Genomic DNA, 16730 nt, shown 5'->3' with positions numbered 1-16730 from the left:
TACCATTGGGAAGATTCACCTGTTGGAGCATGCACTTTGGGAAATTATAGGCAGCTGTCATGATTTTGCATCCATTTGAATGGAAAATTGATTCCTGATTTGCAGAGCCAACAAGTAAGGCTCCTCACTGGTAGTATTCTTTTCTAAAATCAACCCCAATGCCTCTTAATTCCCTATAAAGTTACACTCAATTCATGACTTGAATACAATTTCCATATCTGGCAAGCTATTCTACGGCCGAAGAGAATTCAATACAAACTTCTTGTTGGTTATGTGATTGGTCCCCAACCCCTGGCTTTCAGTCATAATCTTATCTTTGTCTTATTGGTGATATTGTAGTCTATACTCCTTTGAAATGTCCTTTTCATTCTTTCCATAATGCAATTAAAATACGTATTAATCTTTCTCATATTGTCATAGCACTTTTCACTGCAGAAAATTATCAGAATTAAGTTTTTCAAATATAGCCTTTTGCTCTTCCTGTAGCTGTCTCTCTGCTCACCTCCCACTATCTAATTTATCCTGTCTTTCTCTTTTTCTAACTCATTATTTTTTTTGCTCAAATGGCTTAATGCCTCTATTAAAATAGTTGCAGATGAATCATTCCTCTGATAATATCGGCAACTGTCATTTTAAGCCTTTAATGAATTTTCAGCTTTTAAATGAAATGCATTTCTTTTTTAAAACTTTCCCTGTCTCCCCTACCCTAAAGCCATTGACTCTTGCTGGGACATACTGTAGTTTCACAATGTTTAAATTCAATTTTTTATTACAAAATTCATGTAATTGCTGCAAAGATCCAGTTAACGTATCCAGTTTTGTATTCAGAGAAGTTATGATCTTGTTATCCAGGTCAGTAAGCTCGGAGTGGCTTTTTATGTTTATAACGATGGAAACTGTACTCTTGAGTGTTTAATGTGTTTGCTTTAGTGGCATTATTCTAATAGGATTGTTTTGCAGTTACACTGACCCTGGAGAGCAGTAGCTTCAAATTGCCAGACAATATCTGTTCTTATTGCTATGACTTTTCAAAGAAAGAGACAAGGTACAAGATAGAATATATCTACTATGTACACATACACAGTATATCAGGTCACACCAATCGATGAGGAGTAAGCTTAGGATAGTTCATTGACAAGTATGTTAAGTTTTGAGGAAAGGGAGAGTAGGGTGTTCAAAGTTCTTTTGTTTGATTCACAGTGAGTGCACTTGCCTCTGAGTCAGAAGGATGTGGGGTCAAGTCCCACTCCAGAGGCTTGAGCATATAAATCTAGGCTGACACTCCAGTGCAGTGCTGAGGGAGTGCTGCACTATTGGAGGTGTTATCTTTCGGATGAGATGTTAAACCGAGACCCTGTCTGCGCTCTCAGATGGACGTAAAAGATCCCATGGCATTATTTTGAAGAAGAGTAGGGGAGTTACCCCATTGTCCTGACCAATATTTAACCCTCAATCACCAAAAACAAATTATCTGGTCATTATCACATTGCTGTTTGTGGGAGCGTGCTGTGCATTAATTGGCTGCCCCGTTTCCAATATTACAACAGTGACTACACTCCAAAAGTACTTTATTGGCTGTAAAGCACTTTGAGATGTCCGGTGGTTGTGAAAGGCGCTATATAAATGCAAGTCTTTTTTTATGGTTCACTGTAATGGTGAATCCAGCTGGCTGAGCCAGTTCCTATATCAATCAGCTCCTTTTGTTTGGTAATCCATCCACCCTCCCGAATGCGCTCAAAATTTGTGTTTCCACTGTTAAAATTGTTTCCTTAAATTGCCTTTGCTTGTGTTTAGTCATTTTTATTTTTCATATAATGCAGCATAAAGTCCTTTCATATATAAATTGACAAACTCGGAGTCTGATGGTCATAAGGAACTGCAAAGAGTTTATGACAATAGTGAGGTCCTTTTGTCTGTTTTTGATTTGATGCCTATTCCTTAAATTTCACAGTACACAAGCAGTTCAACAATCGACCACAATTCAGATGCTTGTATCAAGTCTCTCCCAATGCACTGTTGCAAGTTTAAGCAGCTAACAGCCAGAGTGAGGAATAATTCAAACTTAAACAATACTGTACGATAGCATGGTTCCATTTGTATATAACTGACAGTTCTTTTTAAAATTTGATTAAGGCAAGATATTCAAAATATGTCTGAATCATTGGCCCCAATATTGACAGGGATGCGGAGCATGTTGAGGTGGGGTGGGTGTAGGGGACCTGGAAATTCCGGGAGAATGGAAGCCTTGTTGAATTTAATGGCAGAACCGCATTATCATTTTTTAACAACTCTGTTTCCTGCCCGGCCATTGACCAGATTGACGGGCTTGGGCAGCTGCTGGGCAGGGATTATCCTCGGCAACCAGGAAAGATTACTGGGTGGGACCGGACCGCCAATGGGGAAGGAGTGGGGGACTGGGGGAGATCATCGCGGGGGGGGAGGTTGTTGGACCAGCAATCGAGAGGGAGGCAGAGCAGGACTGGGAGATGCTTTAAGTATTCTTTTTTTCTCTCTCTCATTCTCTCCTACTGTCCACAAAGTGCTGACTTGCTGGAGTATAGCTCCATAGGTTCTGGCTTCCCTCTAGTACCGCGTGACCACTCTTAATTTCTGAGCCTAGACAATGAATGAATATTGGAGTGTTTGCGGCTGTTGAGGACGTTACAGCTGAGCCCAATCCACATACACTCACTGGATTGTGATTAGAAGGAGGACCTCGGTTGAAACCAATTGTAATGCCTTCATCACTGTCCCAGCGAACTCAGCACAGAATGGGGATTCCTAAAACCTTCTGGTCTTTATTATACAGTTACTCACTATATAAACTCACTGAGCCATTGGGTAGCCATAGCAGATTAATGCAAACAGAATACATTCAGAAGACCTGTTATAGAAGATTTCTTTTGCAGTCATGGTGTGGACCATAACTCACTCGTGAATTACCAGATCAGCCCATTTGTGGGATATAAATCCTATCCCATGAATGTTCAAAATGGATACTCTAGATAAGTACAATAGCAATATCACTCCTAGCCAATCCGAAGTGTCATTTTACTGCATCATTCAACCAAATCATCTGCCTGGGCTTTATTCATTTCAATGAAATATGTTCAGTGTTGGTTTTACAGTAAGTGAGGAAAGTTCTTTATTTAATGCAATGTCCATACTGAGAGACTTTTTTCATCAAAAAATCATTCATTTCAATGGCAGTTTTATTTTCTGTCAGAGTGTAAAGGTTTACTGTTAGTTTGATTTGATTCTTTGAAGAGTGAAAGGTCTGAGGATAAATGAATATGTGCAAAATCTCATTCATAGTGGAAACGAGGTCTCGAAAGCTCAATATACAGAGCTTGATGTAATTGGGAATAAGGCCTACAATAAGCTACAAGCAATGAATAAAGATTTAGAATACAGGCAACGGAAAGTATCTATTTAAAATGTTTAAATAAAAGAAGATTTCCTCTAGTTTATCTCCTTTCCTGAAGGGGGAACTCATTCAAGGGAATAGTTCCATGGGCACCACCAGCCCACTGGTACCTCACCCAAGTACTAGTCTCGACACTGAATGTTGGGATCTTCACAACATTGAAGACGCAATATAAATGCAAGTTGCTATTGTTGTATATCAGCAAAAAAAACGTACATATTTTTTTCAATTTATGTTGTTGAACATGAGAAACCTCTGAGAAATGAACATTAAATCTGAAAATGTATAATATTTTCTGAACAATTGCCATTTATTTAGTCTTGTGTTTTGGCATATTGAACATAACATAAGAAATAGGAGCAGGAATAGGCCATTTGGCCCCTAGAGCATGCTCTCTCATGAAATAAGATCATGGCTGATCTGATCCCGGCCTCAACTCCACACCCTTTTTGTTGAGGAATCTTGTCAATTGTTAGTTTTGCTGAATATGGGGTGAAAAAGGAATATTGGACAGTTAGTTGAGATGCCCTGTTATGAACTATTTGGCAAATATTAATTACAATAGCACCACTACTGATACAGCATGTCGGAAAAGGGCACATTTAAATTGGTCGGTAAAAGCAGTAACTCTGAGGCTATTTATGTTTAATGCAAAGCCGTGATTGTTGCTTGGAATTCCACTTCATTTAAACAGGCCGTTTGCTGTTTATGATCTAAGTACCCATGACCTCCATTAAGCACAACCTTCCCCATGCCATTTGTTAATTAAATGCAGTCCCCTTGACATCTTTAAGGGGTAATCAATTTTTATGGTTTACTTTAATGTACCTATTGAATAATTAATGTTAATTTCAACACTGAATGAAGTGAAGCAAGCTAATTTTACACCGAGATGTAGATTATGAAGAAGAAAAGACAGGACTGAAATGAGCTTTGTTTAGGTTAATAAATAGTTGCCCCTGTTGTGGTTATGCAGGTGCAGGATGAACATTTGGGCAGATGGAGTAAGGCTTTTCATGTAATGAATGGTGGCAGAGATCTTTAAAAGAAATTGTTGCTTTAAGGCGAAAAGAAAAATTGATTATTTGTAACTCTTTCTACTTCTCTCTCTACCCGTTAACCTGCAGCCATTTCCATGGTGTTCCTAGGTTGATCCATCAAAATGCTTGACTGGGAATGAAAATAGATGCTTTATCGGTTTTATTTTTCCCTACCCTTCTCCTTCAAATGACCTTTAGGGAAAGCATGAGTGTGAAGGTTGGTTGAGACTGGGAGTCTTAGATTTCAGATATGATTTTCCACGTTTTAGCTAGATTTAGTTTTTAATTTCCACGTTTATGCTAGATTTCCCCCCCCACCACCACCCCACCACAACCAATAATGTCCTCATTACTGCTACTTGCCTCCATTTCTACTTTGTTTTTGATGAGAGGTTGGCCCATACTTTAGATTTTTTTCACTACCTACAGGAGGCGTGGTGTCAGCAGTCACTCTGACTTGTCCTTTCACGAGGATATTTTTCTTTTCGATAAGACGTCCACATAACACATTGCCGATCACTGATGATAAAACTATTGAGTAGAGCTTGGTTCAAATGGCAATAAAAACTTGGATTTTAATTTGGATTCTCTGGATGTGAGCCCAACGCTCTTTTGGTGCAGCTACTGGACTAGAATCTTCAGCTGGAATGTTCCTCATTGGCTATAATTGGGGGATATTTCTGCTATTACCGCAAGTCTCAAAACTACTATTTTCAGTGTTCTCTGGTTGAGATGCTGATGCATTCTGGGGTATGGTTCTAAGAGTGCTTGAACCTCTTCAAGATCCTATTCCAATTACATTTTTCCCTGTGTGATCCTTACCCATGTGTGTTGGTAGGCTATTCAGCTGTGTAAGGCCTCATTTAAGAGTCTTTACTCTGTCTTTATGCAATTTCCACCTGTGGACTTAGCAGCAGGGATGACTAGATGCCAATCAGCTGATCCTGTTAACCTCCCTAGCCCAGGACACTGAGGCTAACTGCAGTGCCACACTGCTTCCCCGACGGAAATCAGCTGCTAGTTCACACCATAAATTGAACCTGGTCTGAATGTATCAATGGTTCATTTCTGTGATGCAGTTACTCAATAGGCCAACAGTGGAACCCATATATCAACGATCAATTGATCCGGTAATATACAATAGCATCATAACTGGGGTACAACCTTCTTTATTGTGGCACAGAAGCTTCATCATTATTGTAATTGTCAGTGTCAGCTGAAACCAATTCCACATCACAAGGGTAGCCCCAGGGACAGGGACTTAATTCCTTTGGTTTATGATTATCGCTGCAGAAAAAAATGATAGGAATATTATAGGTTTTACACAGTACTGCTATAAATCAGGATGTGGGTAATGCTGTGATATCAATTTTTTATAAACTCTTTGCCATAGCTATTTTTCAGTTTAGCTTCCATTGTTCTCAGAACATAGTCAGCTCAACAGAGCCACACTACACCCAAAATTTTGAATTTAAATAAGCTGTATGCAGTAACTGAAAAAAAATCACTGTGCCTCTGCTTGTATTGGTGACTGTGTTGAGGCATTGTGTGATGAGCAATGTGTTGTGAATGGGAAAGGATTAAGAGGTCTTTCTTAGGCATTATGTGAGGCAGTAAAAGTTGATTGCACTGCATAAGTACTGAGGGCATGGGTCGAAGGAGAGGCTTTTAAGCCAAGTAAACTACCTTGTAAGGCATTTTATTACAATTATAATATACTATATTTTAAAAGTGGCAAAGTGCTGTTCAGCACACATACACTACTGGACTCAGGGATTCTGTTTGACAGTATGGGCACTGTACTCCAAGATGTCTAGTGGAAGCAGGTTCATAATGTTGCCTGGTTCTCTCACTGTCAAACTTGCGCTCCTTATGCTGCGGAGTGGATTCGGCAGCAAGAAAATAACTGCTGAATATATAAATCTTGCATGTGTACAGATATTCTAAAGTTGCATTTGCAATGTTAATCTGGCTGGGATGTTACCGGATGCTCGGGGAAGGTCTGTACAGGCCAGCAATAGCTGCTTCTCGTGCTGTGTACACATAGATTGGAAAGCAGATCTGATCCATCTATCATTGTGATATGTTTTCCTCCATTTTTTTTAGCTGGCTTACCTTATCCAAACACACTGCTGAAAGTCAGGACATTACAAGACTATAACTATCTGATGGCATCTCTCCCTGGAATACTTATCAAACACGCAGAATCCTGACTTGTTCATTTAATTTTCCCTGTTCAACAAACCCATGTGGAAACAACCATATTCAAGAACAAACTGGAACAAGGTTTTTTGATACCCCAATATAACATTCACACAGGTCGGGGCGGCCCAGGGTGTTCTACCACCTTAGGTCGGGTCTATAAATAGAGCTGGAGCTCCGGGCCTTGGAACATTGTGGGCGAAGGTGCGGCAAATGAGGGTATGGGGTCCAGAAGAGCCGAGGGCCCAGGGGCAGCACGGGCCAGCCCATATTCCGATATGTGTGCGCACTAGGTCCGTGCAGCAGAGCAGGTCTCCAGTCGTCCTGGTTCAACCCTTGCCAGTGGATAAAGGCCTAGCTCTGGCGAGCCTGTGGGTGGCTGATGTGCAGCGGTCACATGTTAAAAAAAAATCCACACACAGGCATCTTCCACCCCCTCAATTGGAGTTCAGGACTGGAACATCGGGTCTTTTATTGAAACATCTGTGAACTCTTGTGGAAGCAAGTCATCCTCGTTCGAGGAACCGCCTATGAAAAAAATGATAACATTCAAAAGGACAGGACAGATGATCATGAGAAATACAGTAATCTGGTAAACCCTGCTGTGAGCAAGCACCCACACAGAGCTGATGTTTAGTGTGGCGAACTGGTGATCATTGTCTATGTTTCTAATTCTGCAAAAACCTTCAGAAATTTGCATTTAGTGTAGAACGTCTCTAATTCATTAATAATCATGAATTTTCTTTGCTGCATACCTTGGGTAATGTGGTTGCTGTAATGTGATCTGTATATGCCATATGTAGACAGCCCACGCAATTATAAGGAAATAGTGTTTCTTACCATATAAGTTTCTTGTCATCTTTGAAGGACATCTTTTAGTCAGATGGACAAGATGGATTGGACTGCTGACTTATCCATTACTTCTCTCTGTGCTACTCTGATAAAAGCATAGTAAGCCAGATGAGCTGAACTTTGTTCTCATCTCTCTCTCATCTGTGTGTTATGGATTTCCACATAAAGTTGCATTCAGCTGCTCAGATGAACATTGACAAAACTCATTATTAATTCTCGGGTTGTGGGCATCACTGGCAAGGCTAGCATTTATTGGCCATCCCTAGGTTGCTCTGACAAGGTGGAGGTGGGTCACCTTCTTGAACCACTGCAAGCAGATTAATAATTTAAAATCTGAGAAAAATTGGAGCCAGACCTTTCAGGAGTGAAATTAGGCAACACTTCTACATGCAGGGTGGTAGAGGTTTGGAACTCTCTTCTGCAAACGGCAATTGATGCTGGATCAATTGTTCATTTTAAATCTGAGATTGACAGGTTTTTGTTAACCAACGGTATGAAGGGATATGAGGCAAAGGCGGACATAGAATACAGGTTAGCCATGATCTCAATGAATGGCTTACTACTTCTTATGTTCCTATGATAGAATTGAATGGGTAGTTATGAATCAGCCATGTTGGTCAGTCACATTTAGGACAGACCAGGTAAGGATTGCAGGTTTCCATCCCTAAAGGACAATAGTGAACTAGTTTGGTTTTTATGACCAAATTTATACTGCTACCAGCTTTTTATTTCCAGATTTTTTTAACTCAATTCAAATTGTCAAACTGCCATGGTGGGATTTGAACTCTTATTCTCTGGGCTATTATTCCAGGCCTCTTGATTACGAGTCTAATAATATAACCACTACACTACCATATCCTCATTACTTAGATTTCAGTGCCAGGGTGACCATCAAATTGAATATGTGCCATGATACTTGATTGCTTGTGTTACAAGTCCAGTCTAATGCTACTCAAGCATTTAAAACTCTGCAAACAAGAAAGCTAGAATTCAGTTTGCAAAGGATTATCAGCATAATTAAGACACTGTGTTATGGAGCTTTATAGGAGAATGGCATATATGCACACAGTGAAATTTCAGGTGAAATGGAGAACTGAAAGTAGAAAAGGTGATAAACTTGCTCATATTGTTTTAGCAGCAATTACTAGAGTAGTTAGTTGTAGTCCCCACTGGAGAACCAGTGGGAAGCTGTTCAACCTTCGCCGTCTCCAGGCCAGACCCAAGACCATTCCAACCTCTGGCATCGAGCTACAGTATGCGGACGATGCCTGCGTCTGTGCACACACAGAGGCTGAACTCCAGGACATAGTCGAGGTATTTACTGAGGCGTATGAAAGCATGGGCCTTACCCTAAATATCAGTAAGACAAAGGTCCTCCACCAGCCTGTCCTCGCCGCACAGCACTGCCCCCCCCAGTCATCAAGATCCACAGTGCAGCCCTGGACAACGTGGACCACTTCCCTTATCTCGGGTGCCTCCTATCAACAAGAGTAGGCATTGACGACGAGATCCAACACCACCTCCAGTGCGCCAGTGCAGCCATCGGCTGCCTGAGGAATAGAGTATTTGAAGACCAGGCCCTCAAAACTGTCACCAAGCTCATGGTCTACAGGGCCGTAGTAATACCCGCCCTCCTGTATGGCTCAGAGACGTGGACCATGTACAGTAGACACCAAGTCGCTGGAGAAATACCAACGATGTCTCCGCAAGATCCTACAAATCCCCTAGGAGGACAGACGCACCAACATTAGCGTCTGTCCAGGCCAACATCCCCAGCATTGAAGCACTGACCACACTTGATCAGCTCCGCTGGGCAGGCCACATTAGTTCGCATGCCAGACACGAGACTCCCAAAGCAAGCGCTCTACTCGGAATTCGTCCACAGCAAATGAGCCCCAGGTGGGCAGCGGAAACGTTACAAGGGACACCCTCAAAGCCTCCCTGATAAAGTGCGACATCCCCACTGACACCTAGGAGTCCCTGGCCAAAGACCGCCCTAAGTGGAGGAAGTGCATCCGAGAGAGCGCTGAGCTCCTCAAGTCTCGTCGCCGAGAGCGTGCAGAAATCAAGCGCAGTCTTCGGAAGGAGCGTGCAGCAAACCAGACTCCCCACCCACCCTTTCCTTCAACTACTGTCTGTCCCATCTGTGACAGAGACTGTGGTTCTCGTATTGGACTCTACAGCCACCTAAGAACTCACGCTTAGAGTGGAAGCAAGTCTCCCTCGACTCCGAGGGACTGCCTATGATGATGATGAGTTGTAGTTTGTTGAGAGGAAGTTTTTTTGTCATTTCAGTATGTTGAACTGTTTTTCTTAATCTCCCTCAGGGAAAGTTGAAGCATTTGTTTGACTGTGTTCATTTTTTTTATATGCTTTCAGCTTTCCGGCTAAATGTTTTGACAGTACAAATCCGTTCCTGTGACATTCAAGATCAGTAATTAAATTTAAATTGCAAACAAGCGCATTCCTTTTCAAATATAGCATTGAAAATTCTAGCTTGATACTCCTTTTTTTACTTTACAGATCTGCCTACTGTCAGAAGCATCAATGTAAAGTCAAAATAGTAATGACAATGCCATCAGAGGCAGCAAGACTCTCTTTAAGATGGGGGTTTTGGCAGGTGCCTGTAACCTCTGTGTGCTAACAGGGACAAACTTCAGCAATGATCAGCAGCAGTACCAACATTAAGTCTATCATTTGAGATGTGTTCGGAGACAGACAGCTCGCAGCCTGATCAGGTAGACTGGCAATCGATTTTCTACATTGCTGGTCTGTTTGGGCCTTCCTTGACATTAAATTGGATTCCAAACTGAATGCCAAAATCTGAAATGTGACATTGTATTAATTATGCATATTCCGTTAAAGTTGCATTTATGATTTTGGAGCATGTGCCAATTTTGCAGTTGCCTGGTCATCCATTATTGATGAATTCACCCTGTAGTATAAAAGGGGCAGATTTGGCAACAGGACAACTGGTAAACACACTTCCAGTGGATTTTTGCTTAATATCCTATGTAAATAAGTGCTTCCAGTACTATATTTTTGTAATTTTTTTTAGTTTTGTGATCATAAAGCTGGTTACAGACTAGATGAGCAATCACCCTCAGATGACTTTTTAAGGACTTCAGTGATGGCCTAGCTGCCAAAGGCACTGCCTAATATAGTGATCCGTCATATAGACCAGAAAACCTGGTTTGAGTTCTGGTTTGTGCTGAACTAGCTCCAGTTGGCTTCAGTGCCCAGGTTACTCTCGCGATCATTTTTCAGTGATGACTCCTGGAAAAAGCATGAGTGAGCACAAGATTGGATAGAGGTATAAACCTTGAAATTACTGTTACCATTGTTGGTGAATGAACATTTAACGGTTTGTATGAATTCCTTTGTAACTATTTTAGCGATGATGTCAATTAATTTAAAATTAACAAGTCAATAGCAGACACAGGAATGTTGTAGGATTGTGTTAAACATCTATCCTCCAATTTCTCTAACAGTAACTTCCGAGCTGTAACAACATTGTAGAAATAGAAAATACAATTCATAAATGTTCATACATAATTTGAAAATAATATAAAGATGGTGACAAAGATAGAAAAAGTAACAATAATGGTTGTATTACCAAGTAATCTAAAAGAAAAAAATCCTCACAAAGACAAGACTGAGTTACATTGCCATTTTTGCATCAATGTTAAGTAGTTTCAGGTGTAAATTGACATGAAACGTGGCCGTATTACTTGGGTGTCAAGTTTCGATTTGAATCCTGAACAAAGTGAAGTGAGGCAGGTTGAGGCCTTTCCCTTCCAGAAGCTGTCCCGCACTGTTTGGGTACACACCCTTAGCGGTATGATTCCAGTCTGATGCATAGATGTCCAAATGGTTTGTTGGAGCTCTTGGGAACTTTTAAAACTTTGAATGGAACATTTTTAATGTTCCAAAAAAAAACAGCTGCTGCTGCAATGCCCCATTGGCTGCCAGGCGAGTGAGTGCTTCTGCAACTGACTTAGTGGTTTTGGGTTTGTGGCTGCAATATACCTGAGGCCTAAATGGAATAATTCATAGCAGGAGTTGAGCAGAGATTAATTTAAAGGACACAGAAAATGATGTGCTCAGTGGGAATTGTAACTATATCTTTAACATTAATAAATTTTACAGTGCAGTCATAGTAAGAGATAAAATGGGACATCTGGGCAGGAAGATCAACCAGAGGGGGAATGAGATAGTGATCTGATTACAGAGGGTAACTGATGGCTCAAAATCAAAACGGAGCAAGCCACAGCATAAGTGTAAATATAGAGAATATGGCGCCATGGAGATCCGAAGATAAACCTAGAGGAGGAAGAAAAAATATTATTTTGTAAATGTATCCAGAGCCGACATCAGAACGTTTAACTTGGGAGCAAAGGCCCCGAGTTTGTAAGGATGTCGAAGTGTGAAGATAATGGGCAGGAAGAAGGCACAGGGACAGGTTTCCAATATAGTTTAAAACTCATATCTCAAAGATGTGAGATTTTATTGCTTATTTTCATTAGTTTTGATAGTTCTGATGATGCTAACTAAGCAACCACTATCTTTTGCTGAAATATGTAAAGTGGGTGTGTAATCCCAATTATTTTTTTTATGCTTTTTATTTATTCATTTACGGGACATGGGCGTCGCTGGTAAGGCCAATATTTATTGCCCATCCCTAATTGCCCTTGAGAAGGTGGTGGTGAGCTGCCGCCTTGAACCGCCGCAGTCCGTGTGGTGAAGGTACTCCCTGCCTCAAAATGGTGTCTAAAATTAAGAGTCTGAAGTGATACATTTCCCTTCTAGATTTTATTGGATTTCTGTGATGCCCATGGCATTTTATTTTCTGTCTAACTCTCTTACAGAATTAGGTTTCCCCAAATGATATCTCTTTTGTTCTTTCACGTCTTTTTCTCTCCTTTTTCCATTTGCCCCTCAACCTTCCTCCATTTTGTTTTGTTTTTCTACTTTATTTCCTGCTCTTAGTAGCGATCCATCCCCACCTCGTCAATCATGGCTCCCTAATTTATTAACCCTTTCAAAACAATTGGCAGCAGAAAACTGAAGTATGCTGTTCAATGCACTGTTTCAGAATTGCTCCAGCAAACATCAGCCCTTTGGTAGCATTGCATTTCCATTGTCAGCAACCACACTATGCAGTGCCTGAACCACTGCCATCAGATTGGGTAAGTCATCTAACCTACTGATGTTAGTCTGTCCACATTTCTTTAAAACATTTCCAAGTGTATAGAATGCATATTGAGACCCTGTTTAGTATAACATACAATGAGTGGATACAGCCGAATAAAACAGTCACAAGAACTTTCTGACAACTGGTCTGCTCATTTGATAAATATGTCCGCGGAGTTATCCCCTCCCTTCCTCTGGGTTTATTTTATCATTTCTGTTCATAGTATAAGAAAATATGTATACTGAATGTAATTTTTAAATTAGTGACTGATAAACTTTTGATGAGATTGAATCAGTTTAGCTATAGCTGCCAAGAAACGGAATGTGTGTTTGCTGGACGCATTGGTCCCAAACATTTATGGCCTTTTTGGTACACTCCTGTCATAATTTGAGCATTCCGGTCCCGGTTTTGCACTGGAGTTTCGGATTGAACTGGTGGGGGCCATTCAGGGGTGTCCCTGCTTTCCCAGTCCTCGGAAGAACCCGGCAAAGGGTTGGTGGAGTTATGCATGATTAGACCAGGCGGACTGACCTAGTGAGAGAAAGAAAGAAGAAAGACTTGGATTTATATAGCGCACTTCATGACCACTAGACGTCTCATTAGCGCTTTACTGAAGTCACTGTTGTAATGTTGTAATGAAGAGTGAAAGTGTTGCTCACTTTGAGTTCAGGCTAGGATTGTGCCCTGGACACTAAACAAAAGTATCCAATTTATATATATTTAAAATCAGCCCCTGTGTAAGTTCTTTGCGGTGGGTGGAAGGGAGGGGGAGGGCAACAGTCCCACTACCCCCAAGCCTGGCACTCCTTTGCCATAATTTCTGGGCCCTCTAACATGGCAGGTTCTCTAAATGCAACGTTGGTAGCATGGGTGCCTGCAATCGCCATGTAAAACAGATATCCTCCCCTTGACCCCGAGAACTTTAGTGTGGTCAACGGCGGACTTGCCCGCGTGCGTGCAGCTCGGCACTTTTGAGTCCCTTTCAGAATTTCAGGACCATTGGATAAAAGTGTTCTGAATGACGCCCCGTACTGCTCTGTCTGGCGAGGAGAAAGTTTGGAACTCTTTATTGGCAGACATGAGTGGCCATATGTAAAATCAAAGTAATGCTGGCAAAAATCCCTGGCCAAAGACCGCCCTAAGTGGAGGAAGAGCATCCGGGAGGGCGCTGAGCACCTTCGAATCTCGTCGGCGAGAGCATGTAGAAACCAAACGCAGACAGTAGAAGGAGCGTGCGGCAAACCAGACTCCCCACCCACCCTTCCCTCCAACCACTGTCTGTCCCACCTGTGACAGAGACTGTAATTCCCGCCTTGGACTCCTCAGTCACCTGAGAACTCACTTTTAGAGTGGAAGCAAGACTTCCTCGATTTCGAGGGGCTGCCCATGATGATGATGATGATGCTTTGTCTGGTGTCTTAACACAAACAATTATTTCAAAATTCTTCCAGAAACAGTTGTTATGAGGACAAAAGATGCATAGACCAAATGATGATATTATATTCTCCTCATAACAACTGTTTCTGGAAGAATTTTGAAATAATTGTTTGTGTTAAGGCACCAGACAAAGCATCATCATCATCATCATGGGCAGCCCCTCGAAATCGAGGAAGACTTGCTTCCACTCTAAAAATGAGTTCTCAAGTTACTGTACAATCCAATACTGGAATTACAGTCTCTGTCACAGGTGGGACAGACAGTGGTTGGAGGAAAGGGTGGGTGGGGAGTCTGGTTTGCCGCACGCTCCTTCTACTGTCTGCGTTTGGTTTCTGCATGCTCTCGGCGACGAGATTCGAAGGTGCTCAGCGCCCTCCCAGATGTTCTTCCTCCACTTAGGGCGGTCTTTGGCCAGGGATTCCCAGGTGCCGGTGGGGATGTTGCATTTTATCAAGGAGGCGTTGAGGGTGTCCTTGAAATGTTTCCTCTGCTCACCTGGGGCTCGCTTGCTGTGTAGGAGTTCCGAGTAGAGCGCTTGCTTTGGGAGTCTCGTGTTGGGCATGTGGACGATGTGGCCAGCCCATCGGAGCTGGTCGAGTGTGATCGGTTATATGAATGCACTAAGCATTCATTCATTAATACCTGTATTGCCAACAGTAATTTCTGGACACTAGTTCAGCATTCTCTTTGCTTTGTTGATTACTGCTCTGCAGTGTTTGGACAGGTTGAGCCCTGTGTCAAGTGATATCCCCAGATCTCTTTCAACTTTATACTTCAGTATCATTCACGCTGCTGATCCATTCTAGAAAATTATGAGTACAAATGTGTGTAAACCTTTTAGACAATAACTGCCCTTGTTCCTTGCCTCACCGCATCCAAAAATAAATTACTATTTAAAAAAAAAAGTTTCTCTGTTTGCTCTGGGTGTCAGCCGACTGTCACTTAATTGACCATCTTAAGACTTTAACATAATGGACGCGCAGCAAGCGCTCTTCCACCATCAGCTGCATTCCATCGTGTAAGAAACGTAATATTCAGGGAACTAGTGGTATTATAGACCTACAGAAATGTGCGTCTATCAATATGCTGCTTGGTTAAGGTCGCTGGTTTTATTCAAATAAACTTGGAGAACCTGTCGCGTATGGTCGGATTCTGGGTTGTCATATCCAGCATTACAAAGTCCGACTCCAGATATTGAACAGAAAATGGAGGAGGACAGCGTATGGGAAGCTGATCCCCCGAAGCATGAAGGGAAATCTGCTGAATATAAAAACGCATCAATTTAGGACAAATAAGCGCACTCCTGGAACAAGCTTAGAGGTCGGGTAGGGCTGTGAGAGTTGTTAAATGGTTTCTTTTGGCTCATGTTTGATCACCGCCCCCACCCCCCCCCACCCCCCTCCTCCGCATCTACTAATGGTTATAATGAATGTTCTGTCGTGCTTATGCTGGAATAGGCTCCTTGAGAGATGATTCAAGTACTTCAGCTGCACCTCATGGTTTAATCAGCAGTGTTGTTTCCCTCTTCCAGTAGAAAACACATTAGAATGTTCATTATAACCATATTGTTACTGCTTGATCAATAACCAGAGCAGAGTGAGTTGATACAAATGGCAGGAACAGATGTCAGGCAATGACAGATTTGTGCCAATGAACGAGCTAAACTCTCAAAAGCAAACACAGTAACCTTCACTTGTATTAGCAGTCTTGTTCAGAGCGCTCGCTCTCTCTCTCGCTCTCTCTCTCGTGCTCTGTGTGCTGTAAATGTCAAATCCGCTTAGGCAGGGTGACTGTGACTCGAGCTGACATTGGTGATTTACGGCTGAATGCACGCCACACTAGAACCATTGGCACACAGACAAAACTCTGCTGCTGCTGGCACCCATGCGCACTGCAGGTCTGGGTCTCATGACTTCTGCTGTCCTTAGGAAACAGAGGTGGAGCACAACACAGGATGTGCAGATTAATGGCAGATTCTGAAGAGTTGGTGAAGCAGATTTCCTTTCTCGGCCTGTGTTGGTCTAAACTGTGATGCAGCTGTACTTTTCTTTGCCTTTTTTTAAATAGCGAGTGATTTAGGTGTGAAGGTTTCAGCTTTGGACACATTTCATTCAGCAAGTCTCTGAGGCCTGTGAAGGTATGTAGCTGTGTGGGTAGTTGTTTTTTGCGGGTGGGGGGGCAATGTGGGTCGAGCTGCATTTACTCAGCTTGTACAAGTTAGGCCTCACTGCCATGTAATTCTCTCAAGTTTTATATTGTTTGCTGTTGTTGCTCTTGTTGCCTGATGGAAATAATTTTTGTTTTGTGAAGACTGATGTTAAATACTAATTAAATTACGAGTTATAGAATGAAGTGTCACATTTTACATGGTTTCCTGTTGTGCTTTTAATTTTTCTGAAGTTTTTATAAATTAATATTCAAGCTGAAGCAACTTTGTTGAGAAATACTCTATTGTCTGTCAAAGTCCAGGAAAGACTATTAATAGTTGTGCATTACTTTATTCATGAGTTAGATTTTATATGATGTTACTCAGGTTCAGCTTATGATTATCCTGCTTTATTTCCATAGCTTGGTATAT

General features: G+C 41.8%; 1 protein-coding gene across 14 annotated transcripts in view; it reads left to right on the top strand.

Moving 5' to 3' along the window:
• raraa (retinoic acid receptor, alpha a) overlaps nucleotides 1-16730 on the top strand; it is a 634542-nt gene that overhangs the window by 209693 nt on the left and 408119 nt on the right. Inside the window, exon 5 of one of the 14 annotated variants that reach the window (XM_070864261.1) lies at nucleotides 10045-10259. The exons of 11 other annotated variants lie outside the window; for them this stretch is intronic. The gene's annotated coding sequence lies outside the window, so the exon portion shown is untranslated. Of the gene's footprint in view, nucleotides 1-10044; nucleotides 10260-16111; nucleotides 16290-16730 lie in introns of those variants that run through there. 2 more of the 14 variants (XM_070864270.1, XM_070864269.1) reach the window with 2 other exon arrangements.

This window comes from Pristiophorus japonicus, chromosome 21 (genome assembly GCF_044704955.1).
Source record: "Pristiophorus japonicus isolate sPriJap1 chromosome 21, sPriJap1.hap1, whole genome shotgun sequence".
Lineage (NCBI taxonomy): Eukaryota > Metazoa > Chordata > Chondrichthyes > Pristiophoridae > Pristiophorus > Pristiophorus japonicus.
The sequence above is the reverse complement of the archived record's forward strand: the minus strand, read 5'-3'. Positions and strand labels throughout refer to the sequence as shown.